The following is a 17,235-nucleotide window of genomic DNA, read 5'->3' as shown; positions in this document are numbered from 1 at the left end:
CGGCAGCCCACCAGGCTCCCCCATCCCTGGGGTTCTCCAGGCAAGAACACTGGAGTGGGTTGCCATTTCCTTCTCCAAGAATACTGCTATTGATCCCTTTTTATATACACGTATTATCTAAGCAATCCTCAATTCAGAGGCTCTTTTTTTCTTGTATAAATGATCATGGCTATAGCCTATAGTTGTCCTGATTATATTTATTTTAGCCTTCATTTCGGGGATACACACAGTCTACACTTCCTAAGTTAACCTCCAACTGAAATTCAGAGACAAAATGGAAAGTTACTGGAAAATTAAAGGTTGCTTTTCTTATTGTTTTAGCTCATGTAAACCATGAGCTAATTTATCAAAACTAAAAACTGTCCACAATATTAAAATGCCTCTTTCCTCCTCACAGTTTTACTGAAATATAACTAACATATAATATTATATTAGTGTTAGGTATATAACATGATAATTTGATATATGCATAAACAGGAAAATATATTACCACAATAAGTTCAGCTAATATTCACTAACTCACATAGTTACAAATGAAGTACCCTCTAAAACCACTCTGCCATGGATGCTATACATACATATGTCTATTGTTGTTTGTTGTTTAGCTGCTAAGTCTTGTCGGATTCTTTTATGACCGACCCCATGGACTGTAGCCCATCAGGCTGATCTATCCATGGGATTTCCCAGGCAAGAATACTGGAGTGGGTTGCCATTTCCTTCTCCAGGGGATCTTCACAACCCAGAGATAGAACCTGCATTTCCAGCAATTGGCAGGAGCCACCAGTGGTACAGACATATGTCTATAATCCCTATTTAAACCTTTGGAGGCACACATGTCATAACTTAATTTACAAAGGTAATATTGTGCATACAACACATACGTGAACTACCTAGGGCAGCACCCTATAATCAGTTAATGTTTCTGCAGCAAACTATATGAGTGTCCGAGTATACCCAAAGAATCTAAATAGGGTCACGCTGGTTCAGATCTAATTTTACTAATAAATGAGTTACCAAAAAATGTTTGGTCTTCAGAATGGATATTGTAGAATTGTAATAATTCTCTCACAGAATTCACTGTGCACAAATACAGTAAAATCTGAGGGAGCAGTCTTTGGGGGAGACTTTTTTAAAAAGTTAAGGGAAATGAGCCGATGCTACTTGGTTCATATCAACTCAAAGAACACCCAAAACACACAAGCAAGATGTTTTCCATTAAAATTTTTCTTGTGTTGTTTTATAATCTGTAAATGACTACTTTTAATAGTCTACAATAGGATTTTGGTCATGAATTATCATCTACCCACAGCCTACATGTATTTAAAAATTCCCTCATCTGATTCATTATTAAGTGTTAGGTGAAAACCTGCTTAGCAGAGCACTTCTAAAAAATATATACCAGGCAGCTTGAAGGAAGAGGGTGCTTCGTATTTCGTGGGTTGCACAGTGACCTTGCTTGTAGTGGATGGTCCCGTGGGGCTGCTTATACTCAACAGAACAGCATGGTTCAGCTGTGAGCATCCCATCAGTCTGTGGTGACAGGAAGGCTGAGCTGTGAGAGCTACATCAGTTCCTGGGTTTCAGGGTTTTTAAAATTTCTTTCTCAATTATATGCCAGACACAGGTGAAATGTTCAGGGTTTTAAGCAGTCAGATTGTGTGCCAGTTATCTACTGATCTATTTACTGAGCTCCAAATTCACTCTGCAGGTGGTCTATGAAAATGGACTGGCCAGTTAGCATGTTCTCTTTTACAGTGAGCACACAGTGAGGCTTTGCCAGTAGAGATAACTAGAGAGACACTGCAGGAGGAAGGGCTTCTCTTAATGGTTTTGGAGTACAGTGGATAAGGTGCAGTGTTTTGTGTGCTTTTGTTCCCACTGCATGGCTGATCAGTGGTGTGGATCTGTAAGGACGTCTGATGGTCCACTTTCCTGGCCACACACCTAGAGTGGGCAGTCTCAGTGACTAGGCCCTCCTAATAAGGATAGGGCATACTCATATCTCACAGCAACTGCTCACTTGGACCTGGAAGGTTTGTTTTCTGCTTGTCTGACTGAGGATCAGTTCCAGCCCAAGCAACCCATTGGCTTCCACCATCCAATGAGCTGTAACCACACCTTCCTCAATGAAGTATGAACCTTAGCCTTGGGAAGTAGGCCTCCTTCCAAGTTGGTCCTTCCTAGGATACCCTTTAGAGTGTTCTTCATGTCTTTATAGTTACTTTCCTATTATAGCTTAATAATTCTTCACATCACATTCCTCTATTTAAGTTACTGTGTGGTTTAACCTGTCTCCTGATTGGACCAATGCTGAAAGGCAGAGGGTTTTAAGCACTCAAATCAAATCCCTAGCAGCTTGGCTACTTTATTTACTGTTAATGGGAAAATGTTTAATCTCAAAGGAAAAATAACTTCTTTAAGGAATGGCAACCAGCCATCTTAGGCTATTTTCTTGCTTTAATTATGGAAAACTTTCACATGGGGAAGTGAAAACAAATTATATGTTTTCCACCTTTCTAGCAGACATGAAAGACTGATATACATAGTTTATTTTTCCTTCGCCACAATTCTACCCACTTGTTACGTGTGTTCCATGTCTATTCTTCTATCTAGTTCTGCTTTCTCAAGGACAGTATAAATACCACATGCTTTTTAATAATGCAGTTACTTAGCAGAAACAAGGCAATTTTTTAACTGAATCAAGAAATAAAAGTTAGTTTTCTCCTCTAAACATTTTTTTTTTAATTAAATAACTTGGGAAAATTATTTTTTCTTTGATACTCAACATGATGAATGTGTAGTAAGTTTCCATATTTAAGATATATCTCAGCTTCATAATTTGGTCCTTTCTTGCCTCATTTCTCACCACCACATATGTAGCCAAATCATATGCTAGCAATTCAGTTCTGAACATGACAGGTCCCTGTGCCTCTGTAATCCTTTCCCTCTGCCCAGGATGTCTCTTTCCCTTGCAGCACCTGGCTAAGTTCCACTTTTTCTTTAGGCAGTGGTTCCTTTGGAAAGCATTCCCTAAATACTTTTTATTGGCACTACAGTCCCTTCCACATGCTTCCACAGTATCCCACCTCTATTTTCATCACAGTAATTATTCCTCCCAATAAAACTATCAAAATTCTATTATAATTATCTATTTATGTGTCTCTCCTCTCTTCCCTGCTAACCATCATTTGCTAGAGCACCAATAACTATATTTTTAATCTCAGAGTTTCCAGCACTTGGAACCTGGCCTACTACATTGTGAATAGTCAACAAATGTACACTGAGGAATTATTATGTGAACATCTAAGGCATGTAAAATGAAATAAAACTATCGGACATTATGCTTGACCATGTTTTACAATAAAACACAGTCAAAAACTTGCCTACCAGTGGCAAAGGCACAGACCCTGAGATGGCCTGGCCTCTGCTATCTCATCCCTGGGATTTGGCAACTGTCTGCCAGCATCACTGTGGAGAATAAGGTCTGCCCTATGGGGACAGTCAAATAGCTTGAGGCTGGAACTGAGATTGGGAGCACAGGACCCAGGCTACAGCCTTAGGAGATGGCTGAGTGACACAGGTCAGGTCCAGTGCTGGCTGGTGGTGCAACAGCCCATGGAAAGGCCGCTCTTACTGGGGTTTACATATTACGAAGCACTGCCAATAGAGGTGTGAAGATGGTGGTGTCCAGCATACCTTTGGTGAACATCCTGATGAAAGCTGGAAGATTACACATGTACTAACCCAGGGCAGTGACTAGTTACTGACTGAGCCAGACTGGCTTTGAGGCCTTGGACCTGACTAGTTCACAAAGATATCTCAAAAGGCAGATTACAAATTCAAATGAGCATTTTAAAAATTACCCTCAATGATGGCTGAAGAGTGAGCTATATTTTGCTTATCAGATTGACAAAGATTAAAAAAGAAAAGCACAGCAAAAATGTGGAGGAAAGAGTATTCTCATACATTGTCTTATAAAGGCGGCATAAATTGCTAGACCTCCGTACTCGGCAATATTTTTCAAAAGCTTAAAAATAAACAGATCATCTGACCCAGAAAATCTAGTTAATTTATCACATAAATAAACAAAAACATATGTACATGGATGCTTAAAGTGTATAAAGTGTTATTTGTAACAGTAAACTATTCACAATATCCTAAGTAACTAACAAAAGGGTTAGATTTATGGCCACTTATATAATGAAATATTAAAGCTATTAAGAGCATATCTATATTATTACCATGGAAAACCAAAATGTGTTTGACAGCAGTAGGAAGCAGCTAGGTACTAAAAACTTGCTGAAATTCCCCTTAGGGAATTTGGGTACTTTGGGTACATATACCCAGAGAACCAGTTAGAACTGGAAATGGAACAACAGACTGGTTCCAAATAGGAAAAGGAGTACATCAAGGCTGTGTATTGTCATCCTGCTTATTTAACTTATATACAGAGTACATCATGAGAAACGCTGGGCTGGAAGAAACATAAACTGGAATCAAGATTGCCGGGAGAAATATCAATAACCTCAGATATGCAGATGACACCACCCTTATGGCAGAAAGTGAAAGGAACTAAAAAGCCTCCTGATGAAAGTCAAAGAGGAGAGTGAAAAGCTGGCTTAAAGCTCAACATTCAGAAAACTAAGATCATGGCATCTGGTCCCATCACTTCATGGGAAATAGATGGGGAAACAGTGGAAACAGTATCAGACTTTATTTTTCTGGGCTCCAAAATCACTGCAGATGGTGACTGCAGCCATGAAATTAAAAGATGCTTACTCCTTGGAAGGAAGGTTATGACCAACCTAGATAGCATATTGAAAAGCAGAGACATTACTTTGCCAACAAAGGTCCGTCTAGTCAATGCTATGGTTTTTTCAGTGGTCATGTATGGATGTGAGAGTTGGACTGTGAAGAAGGCTGAGCGCTGAAGAATTGATGCTTTTGAACTGTGGTGTTAGAGAAGACTCTTGAGAGTCCCTTGGACTGCAAGGAGATCCAACCAGTCCATCCTAAAGGAGATCATTCCTGGGTGTTCATTGGAAGGACTGGCGCTGAGGCTGGAACTCTTATACTTTGGCCACCTCATGCAAAGAGCTGACTCACTGGAAAAGACCCTGATGCTGGGAGGGATTGGGGGCAGGAGGAGAAGGGGACGACAGAGGATGAGATGGCTAGATGGTATCACCGACTCAATGCACATGAGTCTGGGTGAACTCTGGGAGTTGGTGATGGACAGGGTGGCCTGGCGTGCTGTGATTCATGGGGTTGCAAAGAGTCGGAGTCAGACACGACTGAGTGACTGAACTGAACTGAACCCAAAGAACTGAAGGGAGAGTGCTGAAGATATAGTCAAATGTCTATGTTTATAGTACCATTATTCACAGTAGCCAAGGTGGAAACAAAATGGGTGAATGGATAAACAAAATGTGGTATATATATATAACGGAATGCTTTTTTGCTTTTCTTTTTAAAAAAAATTTATACAATGGAATGTTATTCAGCCTTAAGAAGGAAGGAAATCCTGGCATATGCTACAATGTGGATGAACCTTAAGGACATTATGCTAAGTGAAATAAGCGAGTCATAGAAAGACAAATATTGTATAATTCCACTTAGATGAGGTACTTAAAGCAGTCAATTCATAGAAACAAATGAAGAATGGTGGTTGTCAGGAAGGGACTAAGAGGACTAGGAAATGGGGAGTTACTGTTGAATGGGTATAGAGCTTCAGTTTTGCAAGATGAAAAACCTCTGGAGACTGGTTGCAAAATAATCTAAATATACTTAGTGCAATGTGAATATACTGAATTTTTCACTAAGCAGTAGTTACGATGGTAAATTCATACATCTTTTTTTTCTTACTACAATTTTAAAAACTTACTGAATCTAATCTATATGGAAATAATCTGGGAAGTGGAATCCCCCCCAAAATGGATCTATAAGAATAAATAATTTGAATCTGACTTGAAAATGATTTTTTATTTGATATGAGATCACTTTTTAAAGTATATATAGGTTTCAAAGACAAATAGGCTTGCAAAATAGGTAATGAAATATATATTCAATGAAATTGTTTCCTATATTAAAGGTCTTGTTTAATTCATAATTTTAAATGTACTTTGTATAAATATCTTTATTCATAAAAATATAATTTTCTAACACTCATGAGGATCTGTGAATAGTATCTTTTATTGCTTCAACAATGGTTAAAACAAAAATGAAATATTTACACGCATACTGTGTAAATTATTTAATGTAGGTTATTGGTAATTGCTGGTAAAAGAGAAAAAAGATCTGCATTATTTCCCTTTTTATGTTACTAACAGTTATATCATACCTAGCATTTGTTATATTCTGTAATAACTGTCACAGTCTGTTCATTTTTAGTTCAGTGATCTGTTTTAAACATTTTTATTTATGACAGTGTTATGGACTAGGGCTCCAAAACTAATCTATAAAATGGTAAATGAAATAACAATTAAACACCCAGTACATGACCATATGAATTTACAAAAAAATATAAAGGAAGTCACTGAAGGCCGGGAACAAAATGGGAGCGAGAGATCAGTGTGGTAAAGCTGAAATGTCTGGCTGTCTTTGGAGTGTTTACTGAACTAAGGTGGCCTAGAGCGTCAGTATTACTTTTGTGCATGCTGAGGGATAAAGTTCAAGAAGGGCTAGAATTAAAATGGTAGATCCTCTTGCAAAAAAGTCAGATCTAAAAAGGGCAAAAAACTCAGGGAAAGGAGACCAAGAAAGGAAAAACTGAAACAAAAATGATTACAACAAAGTCTGTATTGCCAACGAAAGTTGTCTGCTCTGGACCTGGCCCTGGCCCAGGCCCAGGGAGGAAGGTAGAAAAAAGCCTTCCTGCAAACTCCTATCTACTGTCTAGTTTTCAAAGGTGTTTAGGGCTCTCATGCTATTTGTAAGGCCCAAAGAAAGACTCATAGTGAAAACTATAACTTAAAGTAAACTAATCTGTGTTGCCAGTGAATTCAGGTACTAAACCCTCCCTGAAGGAATAAATCCTCAATCCTCAACTCATGAGATACTGAATTTATGTGAAAAAGAATATAAGATGTGTATGTTTAATGTATTTAAGGAAATTAAGGGAAAAATTAGGAGTAAAACTATTTATAGGACCACAAAATTAAAATGTCAAAGGAAGGGTTAACTATGGATTAAACATGGGCAAAAGGAGAATAAGGTGAGAGATAAATTAATCAGAATACAGCAAAGAGACAGACAGAAAAAGAGGTCGAAAGATATGGAAGACTAAGCAAGACAGAGTAACACATTTAATTAAAGTTTCAAGACGATAAAAAAAGAAAAAAGACATATGGAAGTAAAATTCAGAAAGAAAACTGAGAATTTTCCAAAACTGGTGAGAAATATTAATCCTAGATTTCAGGAAACACAATGAATCACACCAGGACAAATAAAGAAACCCTCATCTAGATAAATCACAGTAAAAATATGGGACACCAAGGACAAACAGAAAATCATATATAGAGCCAGAATGAAAAAAGATTTCTGGCCAAGGAATGACAATGAGAGTGACTGTAATAAATGACTTCTCATTCAAATGAGAATGGAACCGTTTCAATAAGATATTGGAATATAATGTGCTAAGAGGGAGAGGAAAACAAACCTTTCAGTACAGAATTTAATATCTAATGAAACCATCTTTCAAAAACAAGGACAAATTTAAAACACTGTTAGATGAACAAAATCTAATAGAGAACGTCACCTCACTTAAGGAACTTGTAAGGATAAACTTTAGGAATAAGGAGACTAATCCCAGAAGAAATATTTAAGATACAAAATGGAATGTGAATTTTCAACAAAGAGCAATTATGAGTAAGTTTAAGCAAAATCAAGTATAGCAAATAAATATATCTAACTTGCTGCTGCTGTTGCTAAGTCGCGTCAGTCATGTCCGACTCTGTGCAACCCCATAAACGGCAGCCCACCAGGCTCCCCCATCCCTGGGATTCTCCAGGCAAGAACACTGGAGTGGGTTGCCATTTCCTTCTCCAATGCAGGAAAGTGAAAAGTGAAAGTGAAGTCGCTCAGTCGTGTCCGACTCCTAGCAACCCCATGGACTGCAGCGCACCAGGCTCCTCCGTCCATGGGATTTTCCAGGCAAGAGTACTGGACTGGGGTGCCATTGCCTTCTCCCATATCTAACTTGAGGGATTATTAAAATTTTGAACAACTATAATAAGTAAGCCATGATGGGGGTGGCTGAAGTCAAAGCATTTTTAGAGTATCTGTATTTTAAAGATTCTTATTAACATAATACTGAGTATTCACATTAAAATCTCAAAGCTTATCATTAATAAAGGGAAACAAAGCAAATCACATCTACAATAATTAAATTTAAAAAATGAATGAGAAAAATCTTTCAATTATTTCAAAAGAAGGCAAAAAAGAAAAAAGGATAAAGGCAAATGGTTAAAATAAGTAAAAATTTTAAAATCATTAGAATTTAAATAATGAAAATACCAGATACTAAGACTTCATGGCAAATAGATGGGGAAACATGGCAACAGTGACAGACTTTATTTTTTGGGGCTTCAAAATCACTGCAGACAGTGACTGCAGCCATGAAATTAAAAGACGCTTGCTCCTTGGAAGAAAAGCCATGACCAAGCTAGACAGCATATTAAAAAGCACAGACATTACTTTGCCAACAAAGGTCTGTCTAGTCAAAGTTATGGTTTTTCCAGTAGTCATGTATGGATGTGAGAGTTGGACTATAAAGAAAGCTGAGCACTGAAGAATTGATGCTTTTGAACTGTGGTGTTGGAGAAGACTCTTGAGAGTCCCTTGGACTGCAGAGAAGATCCAACCAGTCCATTCTAAAGGAAATCAGTCCTAAATATTCACTGGAAGGACTGATGCTGAAGCTGAAACTCCAATACTTTGACCACCTGATGCGAAGAACTGACTCATTTGAAAAGACCCTGATGCTGGGAAAGATTGAAGGCGGGAGGAGAAGGGGACGACAGAGGATGAGATGGTTGGATGGCATCAACGACTCAATGGACATGAGTTTGAGTAAACTTTGGGAGTTCGTGATGGACAGGGAGGCCTGGCGTGCTGTAGTCCATGGAGTTGCAAGGAGTCAGACACAACTGAGTGACTGAACTGAACTGAATTGAAGACTTGTAGGGTACAACTAAAACAGCACTCAAACGCTTAAGATGCTAATATTTGGGGGTGGGGTGGGCCCAATGCAAATAAAAAACAAATCCATAAATTAATAAAATACAAAATAAAGATACAACAGAAAATACAAACAAAGGTAAACGTTCTTTATAAAGAGTAGTAAAACTGACACACTTTATGAGAAAATAATCAAGAGAAAAAAGAGAGCAGGCACAAATAAATAACATTAGGGATGGAAAGGGGAACAAAACTACAGACATAGCAGAGATTAAGATGATAAGGAAATATAATTAAGACTTTATGTCAATAAACTGAAAGGTAAGAGAATTTTTCCTAGATAAAACAGAAATAAACAAAAATTGATTCAAGAAGGAATAGAGGGAGCTTCTAGGTTGGCGAACACATTGAGGTGGGGGAGGAGGCCACCCTCCAGGCACGGAAGCTATGCGTTCCTCCTCACATATGTTCTCCTATACATCTCCTCCATTTGGCTGTTTCTGAGTTGTAGCCTTTGTGATAAATGGTGACAGTAAGTAAAGTGCTTCCCCGAGTTCTATGAGCTGCTCTAGTGAATTATGGAGCCTGAAAGAAGGGTCATGGGAAATCCTGAATTCACAGTTGGCTGGACAGAAATGTGGGTAACCTGATCACCCTATTTGTGGCTGGTGACTGAAGTGAGGGCAGTTCTGCAGGACCAAAACTTTAAACCTGATGTTAAATCCAGCTGGTTAGTGTCAGAAGTGAACTGAGTTGCCAGTATCACGTCTGATGGATGTCAGGAAAGGAAAAAAACTCTCATTCAGTGTCAGAAAATGTGGGAGCTAATAGAATGACTTAGGTTTGTAGAAACATGTGGTCTGGGGAGAGAAAGGATGAGGAGCAGGGCAGGATATGAGGAACTGTTGACCCCTGGGAGGCCTCATGGTTAATCACGGTATACAGCAAAAGCTGTGCTGAGATAAATTACGAAGGTAAAAGTTATCAATGGAATTTACTGATGGATCTAACTCCTGGGGAGTTGTTTCAATGGATGCATAAAGAAACCAGTAAGAAAAAAAGTGACACACGCAATTCCTTGATTGATTTAGCTAGAACAGCTAAAACAAAATTAAAAAAGACTGCAAGGTCAAATTTTGTTGCTGGGCAATCTAGCTTCAAAGCTGCCCCCAAAGGGAACAATTATCTGGGGACAAACGTCACCAAGGTTCACTGTTGGGGGTGGGAAGGGCAAAACCAAGAAACTACTGAGAACAGGGGCTTACTGTGAAGGAACTATCATTTCCTTTGTAGACTGGCACCACCAGCTTCCTGAAGAAGCTTTACTAAAGGACTAAGAAAGAAATTTAGGAGCAGTATATTCATTTTTAAATGCTGTAGAGTGGAAGGGTTGATGCAGGACCACAGCTAACTATGGGACAATCACAGATGGCTATCCATGACACAGACAACACAGTGGGTTATCCCTGAGAGAACAGCCAGCCTAGTGAACTGGATAAAAGCTACTATGTTTACACAAAGAACAGGGACTGCCTGACTCCCTCTAAAAATGTGAAGTAGAACACCCCAGATGAATTCACCCCATAAGCGGCTTCGCTTTCACTTTTCACTTTCATGCACTGGAAGAAGGAAATGGCAACCCACTCCAGTTCTTGCCTGGAGAATCCCAGGGGTGAAGGAGCCTGGTGGGCTGCTGTCTATGGGGTCGCAGAGTCGGACCTGACTGAAGCGACTTAGCGGCAGCAGAAGAGGAGTGGAAAAAGAGGAAAAAGAAAGAAAGGCGTCACAGGACTCATCCCGGAAGGATGGAAATCTGTGGATGGTTATTAAGAAATGGGATGAATAAAATGGGCATTGATGGGGTTGAAACAAAGGTCTTTTTAAAAATATATATTTTTATTTATTTACTTGGCTGCCTTGGGCCTTTGTTGCAGCACTCAGGTTTACTAAACCCATGTGGGATCTGAGCTCTTCCATCAGGGATCAAAATCATGTCCCCTGCATTGCAAAGTAGATCCCTAACCACTGGACCAGAGACTGGGTGGATCAAAGGGATCCTGCTGCTGCTGCTGCTGCTGCTGCTGCTGCTGCTGCTAAGTTGCTTCAGTCATGTCCGACTCTGTGCGACCCCATAGACGGCAGCCCACCAGGCTCCCCCGTCCCTGGGATTCTCCAGGCAAGAACACTGGAGTGGGTTGCCATTTCCTTCTCCAATGCAGGAAAGTGAAAAGTCAAAGTGAAGTTGCTCAGTCGTGTCCGACTCTTAGCAACCTCATGGACTGCAGCCCACCAGGCTCCTCCGTCCACGGGATTTTCCAGGCAAGAGTACTGGAGTGGGGTGCCATTGCCTTCTCCGGGGACCCTGATAGTACCCTTATATAAAACGGCGTTAAACTAGTTGAGTCTATCTACCCCAGTTTGGACAAATTTAAGACACAGGGAAAGCAATGATTATAATGAGAAACTGTACAGGATAACAGGCAGATTATTTGAGATGAAGACTGACAAGAAGGACCGAAGTCTCTTGGCTCAAACCCCCTGCTGGCTAAAATGATCAGGGAAGAGAAGTTTCTGGGACTCCTTTACTTAGATGGGACCACATGGACTATGATACCAAAATCTTCTGGTGAAGTCTTAACACAGGCTACAATTAGATTGAGAGAATATGAAAAAAGTTAAGGTTGATTGGATTAAGGTGAAAGTCTGGGTGAAAACTGAATCTTTCAACAGGCTTTGTTGTTGTTGTTCAGTCTCTAAGCTGTGTCCAACTCTCTGCCACCCCATGGACTGCAACACGCCAGGCTTCCCTGTCCTTCACTATCTCCCAGAGTTAGTTCAAACTCATGTCCATTGAGTCAGTGATGCCATTCAACCATCTCATTCTCTGTTGCCCTCTTCTCTGCTTGCCCTCAATCTTTTCCAGAATCAGGGCCTTTTCCAGTGAGTCAGCTCTTCACATCAGGTGGCCAAAGTATTGGAGCTTCAGCTTTAGCACTGGTCCTTCCAAGGAATTTTCAGGGTTGATTTCCTTAAGATTAACTGCTTTGATCTGCTTGCAGTCCAAGGGACTCTCAAGAGTCTTCTCCAGCAGCAGAATCTAAAAGCATCAATTCTTCTGTACTCAGCTTTCTTTATGGTTCAACTCTCACATCTATACATGACTACTGGAAAAACTATATGGACCTTTGTCGGCAAAGTGATGTCTCTTCGTTTTATATGTTGTCTAGGCTGGTCATAGCTTTTCTCTCAAGGAGCAAGAGTCTTTGAATTTCATGGCTGCAGTCACCATCCACAGTGATTTTGGAGCCCAAGGAAATAAAGTCTGTCATTGTTTCCACTTTTCATCCATCTTATTTGCCATAAAGTGATGGGACTGGATACTATGATCTTTGCTTTTTGAATGTTGAGTTTGAAGCCAGCTTTTTCACTCTTTTTCACCTTCATCAAGAGGCTCTTTAGTTCCTCTTCACTTTCTGCCATTAGAGTGGTATCATCTGTGTATCTAAGGTTGTTGATATTTCTCCCATCAATCTTGATTCCAGCTTGTGAGTCATCCAGCCCAGAATTTTGCATGATGTACTCTGCGTAGAAATGCAATAAGCAGAGTGGCCATATACAGCCTCGATGTACTCCTTTCCCAATTTTGAACCAGTCTGTTGTTCCATGTCTGGTTCTACCTACTGCTTCTTAATCTGCATACACATTTCTCAGGAGGCAGTAAGACGGTATTTCCATCTCTTGAAGAATTTTCCACAGTTTGCTGTGATCCACACAGTGAAAGGCTTTAGCATAGTCAATGAAGCAGATGTTTTTCATGAATTCTCTTGCCTTTTCTATGATCCAGCAGTTGTCAGCAATTTGATCTCTGGTTCCTCTGCCTTTTCTAAATCCAACTTGTACATCTGGAAGTTCTCCATTCATGGACTGCTGAAGCCAAGCTTAAAGGATTTTGAGCATAATCTTGGTAGTATATGAAATGAGTGCAGCTGTATAGTAATTTGAACATTCTTTGGCATTGCCTTTCTTTGGGACTGGAATGAAAACTGATCTTTTCCAGTGCTGTGGCCACTGCTGAGTTTTCTAAATTTGCTGGCATATTGAGTGCAGCACTTTAAAGGCATCCTCCTTTAGGATTTGAAATAGCTCAACTGGAATTCCATCCCCTTCACTAGCTTTGTTCATAGTGATACTTTCTAAGGCCCACCTGACTTCACACTCCAGGACGTCTGGCTCTATGTGAGTGACCACACCATCATGGTTATCTGGGTCATTAAGACCTTTTTTGTACAGTTCTGTGTATACGTGCCACCTCTTCTTAACATCTTCTTCTTCTGTTAGGTCCTTGCCATTTCTACCCTTTTTTTGTGTCCATCTTTCCATGAAATGTTCCCTTGGTATCTCTAATTTTCTTGAAAATATCTCTATTTTTCCCCATTGTATTGTTTTCCTTTATTTCTCTGCATTGTTCACTTAAGAAGCCTTTCTTATCTTTCTTTGCTAGTCTCTGGAATTCTGCATTCAGTTGGGTATATCTTTCCCTTTCTATTTGCCTTCTGCTTCTCTTCTTTTCTCAGCTATTTGTAAGACCTCCTCAACAACCACTTTGACTTTTTGCATTTCTTTTTCTTGGGGATGGTTTCGATCACTACCTCTTGCACAATGTTATGAACCTCTGTCCATAGTTCTTCAGGCACTCTGTTTACCAAGTCTAATTCCTTGAATCTATTCATTACCTCCACTGTATAATCATAAGGGATTTGACTTAGGTCATATCTGAATGGCCTAGGCTTTCCTGGTGGCTTAGACAGTGGAATCTGCCTACAATGCAGGAGATCCAGGTTTGATCCCTGGGTTGGGAAGACCCCCTGGAGAAGGGAATGGCAACCCACTCCAGTATTCTTTTTTTTTTTTTTATCCCATATGTTTTGGGGGCTTCCCTGCTATCTCAGATGGTAAAGAATCTGCCTGCAATGCAGCAGATCTGGGTTTGATTCCCAGATCGGGAAGATCTAGTGAAAAAGCGAATGGCAACCCATTCCAGTATTCTTGCCTGGAGAATCCCATGAACAGGAGAGCCTGGTGGGCTACAGTCCATGGTGTCTTATGCCCGTGAGGTCACACAGAGTTGGACATGACTGAACAACTAACACTTTCACATTCACTGAATGGCCTAGTGGTTTTCACTACTTTCTTCAATTTGAGCCTGAAGTTTGAATTAAGGAGCTGGTGATCTGAGCCACAGTCAGCTCCAGGGCTTGTTTTTGTTCACTGTGTAGAGCATCTCCATCTTCGGCTGCAAAGAATATAATCAATCTGATTTCAGTATGGACCATCTGGTGAAGCCCATGTGTAGAGTCATCCACAGGCTTACTTCAGTGGTTTATAGGAATAGATACTATGTCTAAATGGGATAAATACTATCTATAGATACTATACTAAAGACAGACACTATACTAAAGATACTATGGCTTCCCCCAACATAAAACAGATGGCATGTCAACTGCCCTCCAAGCAATATTAATTGGACATCATGCTAAATGAGAACAAGACTGCCTGAGCCCATACAGTGTTGCAGACAAGAAGCTGGAGCCTGGAGACAAGCTCTGTACAGCAGCTCTATAGAGAACACAGACTGGCACTTATGGCAAAAGCCTGTGATTGACTCCCCGTGACAAAAAACAACTGAGATTCTGGACTGGAGAACTTCCATTTGAGAGGCAATCACTAGCCTGCTACTGCACATTAGTCTAAATTGCCCCTATAAACTGAAAGACAAAATGATACTGAAACCCTATATAATCATGGTGTCTCGGGTGATCAGAAAAGCACTCTAATGAGGAAGACAATGCACACAAGAGTTTATATAGAATCTTGTTAGGAGGAAAATAGAAGGAGGAGATACAACCAAGAGCTTTTTTTCCCAGAGAACTGACTCTGGAACTGAGTGAGGCGATACCAGATTATATTGTCACTTGGACAGCATAAATACTTCTCAACTGACAAGCATAGAGCTTCTTGGTTATGAGTGACAGATTCAAGGTGAATGGCCATTACTTTGATTGAAGCAGGTAAATACAAATGGGCTCAGTGGACTGACTTGAATGCTGTTTTCTTAGCAGTGATAGAAGAACTAAACAATGGTAAAAGTCCATGCGTGTGCGTGTGCTAAGTCGCTTCAGTTGTGTTCAACTCTTTGTGGCCCCATGGACTATAGCCCGGCAGGCTTCTCTGTCCATGGATTCTCCAGACAAGAATACTGGAGTGGGTTGCTATGCCCTCCTCCAGGGGATCTCCTGACCCAAGGATCAAACCTGCAGCTCCTGAGCCCCCTGCATTACAGGCGGATTCTTACTGCTGAGCCACCTGGGAAACTCAAAAGTACATATGCTTAGGTTTTTACTGACTCATGCACAGTGGAAAACTGGACTACTAAAAGGATGTCTGTGTAAGGTGCAGCCATATGGAAATCCCTCTGGGAATCCACGGACCACATTAAATAGGACATGCTAACGCTCATCAGAAGAACCCGCTTTCAGGTTTGGGAGGTAACTGTGACCCCCAAGTGGACCTTTTGGTATACTCCCTTGAAGTGCCCACCTAGAGGACTTCAGCAATGCACAGATGGGCTGAATCTATACATAATCTTCTTATAACCTCTGAGGCACAAATTGCCAACAAGAACCATTTTGTCTGCTAACAAGAGAGAGAGAGGCTGCAGATGGCTGTGGGAAGATTCTCCAGGGGGGAAGGCCCTGCTACACATAGCCAGCAAGTAGATTACATTGGATTAATGCCAGCGGCCCTGGTGGGAGGGCTGTAAATGGGTCCCACCAGGAATAGATGCTTCAGACTGGGCTTTGCGGTCTGAAGTAGATGCAAATGCTTAAAATACTAGGAGAGGAGTGGAACAGAAGATACTCTACCAATGTGGGCTGCCAAGTTACACATTTTCAGAGTATGGGACACACATGCTTCACTGCACACAGTGTCCAACAGTGGGTAAAGAGATACCACATCAAACGGACATACGATGATGCTGTTTATCACCCTACAGTAATGGCTTAATTGAGAATTAGAACAGGCAGTTGAAACATGCGCTGTCTAAAAGGATGAGACAGACAAAAGCATAAAGGGCTGACTTATATGCCTTTGCAAGTGTGTAATCACACTCAACTACTATACAGATACCTCTGTGCTTCCCAGGGCAATGCCCTGGGAGACATTTTCATACAACAGGATGACAGACTGAACTAAGCAGTAATAACAATGGGACCAGTAATATGCCAACACTGTCTTAACTGTTAGGATCCTTGTGCTATAAGGGATCACAGTCAAAGACCAGGGAATGGTCTGTGGTATAACAAAAATATTTGACTTTTGTCCCCAGTTGATGACAGTGACAATGATAATGATGATAATGATGACAGAGGAGTGGGAGGGAGATGGGAGAGGAGAAATCACTTCAATTCAGTTCAGTTGCTCAGTCGTGTCCAACTCTTTGCGCCCTCTGCAGCACGCCAGGCCTCCCTGTCCATTATCAACTCCCGGAGTTTACTCAAACTCATGTCCACTGAGTCAGTGATGCCATCCAACCATCTGAGTCAATTCTTTGCATCAGGTGCCAAAGTATTGGAGTTTCAGCTTCAGTATCAGTCCTTCCAGTGAATAGTCAGGGAATACTGATTCCCTGAATTCAAATTAAATATTCAAAGGAAATACCGATTTCCTTTAGGATTGACTGGTTGGCTCTCCCGGCTGTCCAAGGGACTCTCAAGAGTCTTCTCCAACACCACAGTTCAAAAGCATCAATTCTTCGGCACTCAGCTTTCTTTATAGTCCAACTCTCACATCCTACATGACTACTGGAAAAACCATAGCTTTGACTAGATGGACCTTTGTTGGCAAAGTAACATCTCTGCTTTTTAATATGCTGTCTAGCTTGGTCATAGCTTTTCTTCCAAGGAGCAAGAGTCTTTTAATTTCATGGCTGCAGTCACCATCCACAGTGATTTTGGAGCCCAAAAAGATAAAGTCTCTCACTGTTTCCATTGTTTCCCC

General features: G+C 40.6%; 1 protein-coding gene across 2 annotated transcripts in view; it reads right to left on the bottom strand.

The window, feature by feature from the left end:
* DENND5B (DENN/MADD domain containing 5B) overlaps positions 1-17,235 on the bottom strand; it is a 221,470-nt gene that overhangs the window by 84,801 nt on the left and 119,434 nt on the right. The gene's annotated exons all lie outside the window — the stretch shown is intronic.

Source organism: Bison bison, unplaced genomic scaffold, assembly GCF_000754665.1.
Source record: "Bison bison bison isolate TAMUID 2011002044 unplaced genomic scaffold, Bison_UMD1.0 scf7180017864468, whole genome shotgun sequence".
Lineage (NCBI taxonomy): Eukaryota > Metazoa > Chordata > Mammalia > Artiodactyla > Bovidae > Bison > Bison bison.
Note: the sequence above shows the minus strand (reverse complement) of the source record. Positions and strands in the feature narration are given on the sequence as shown.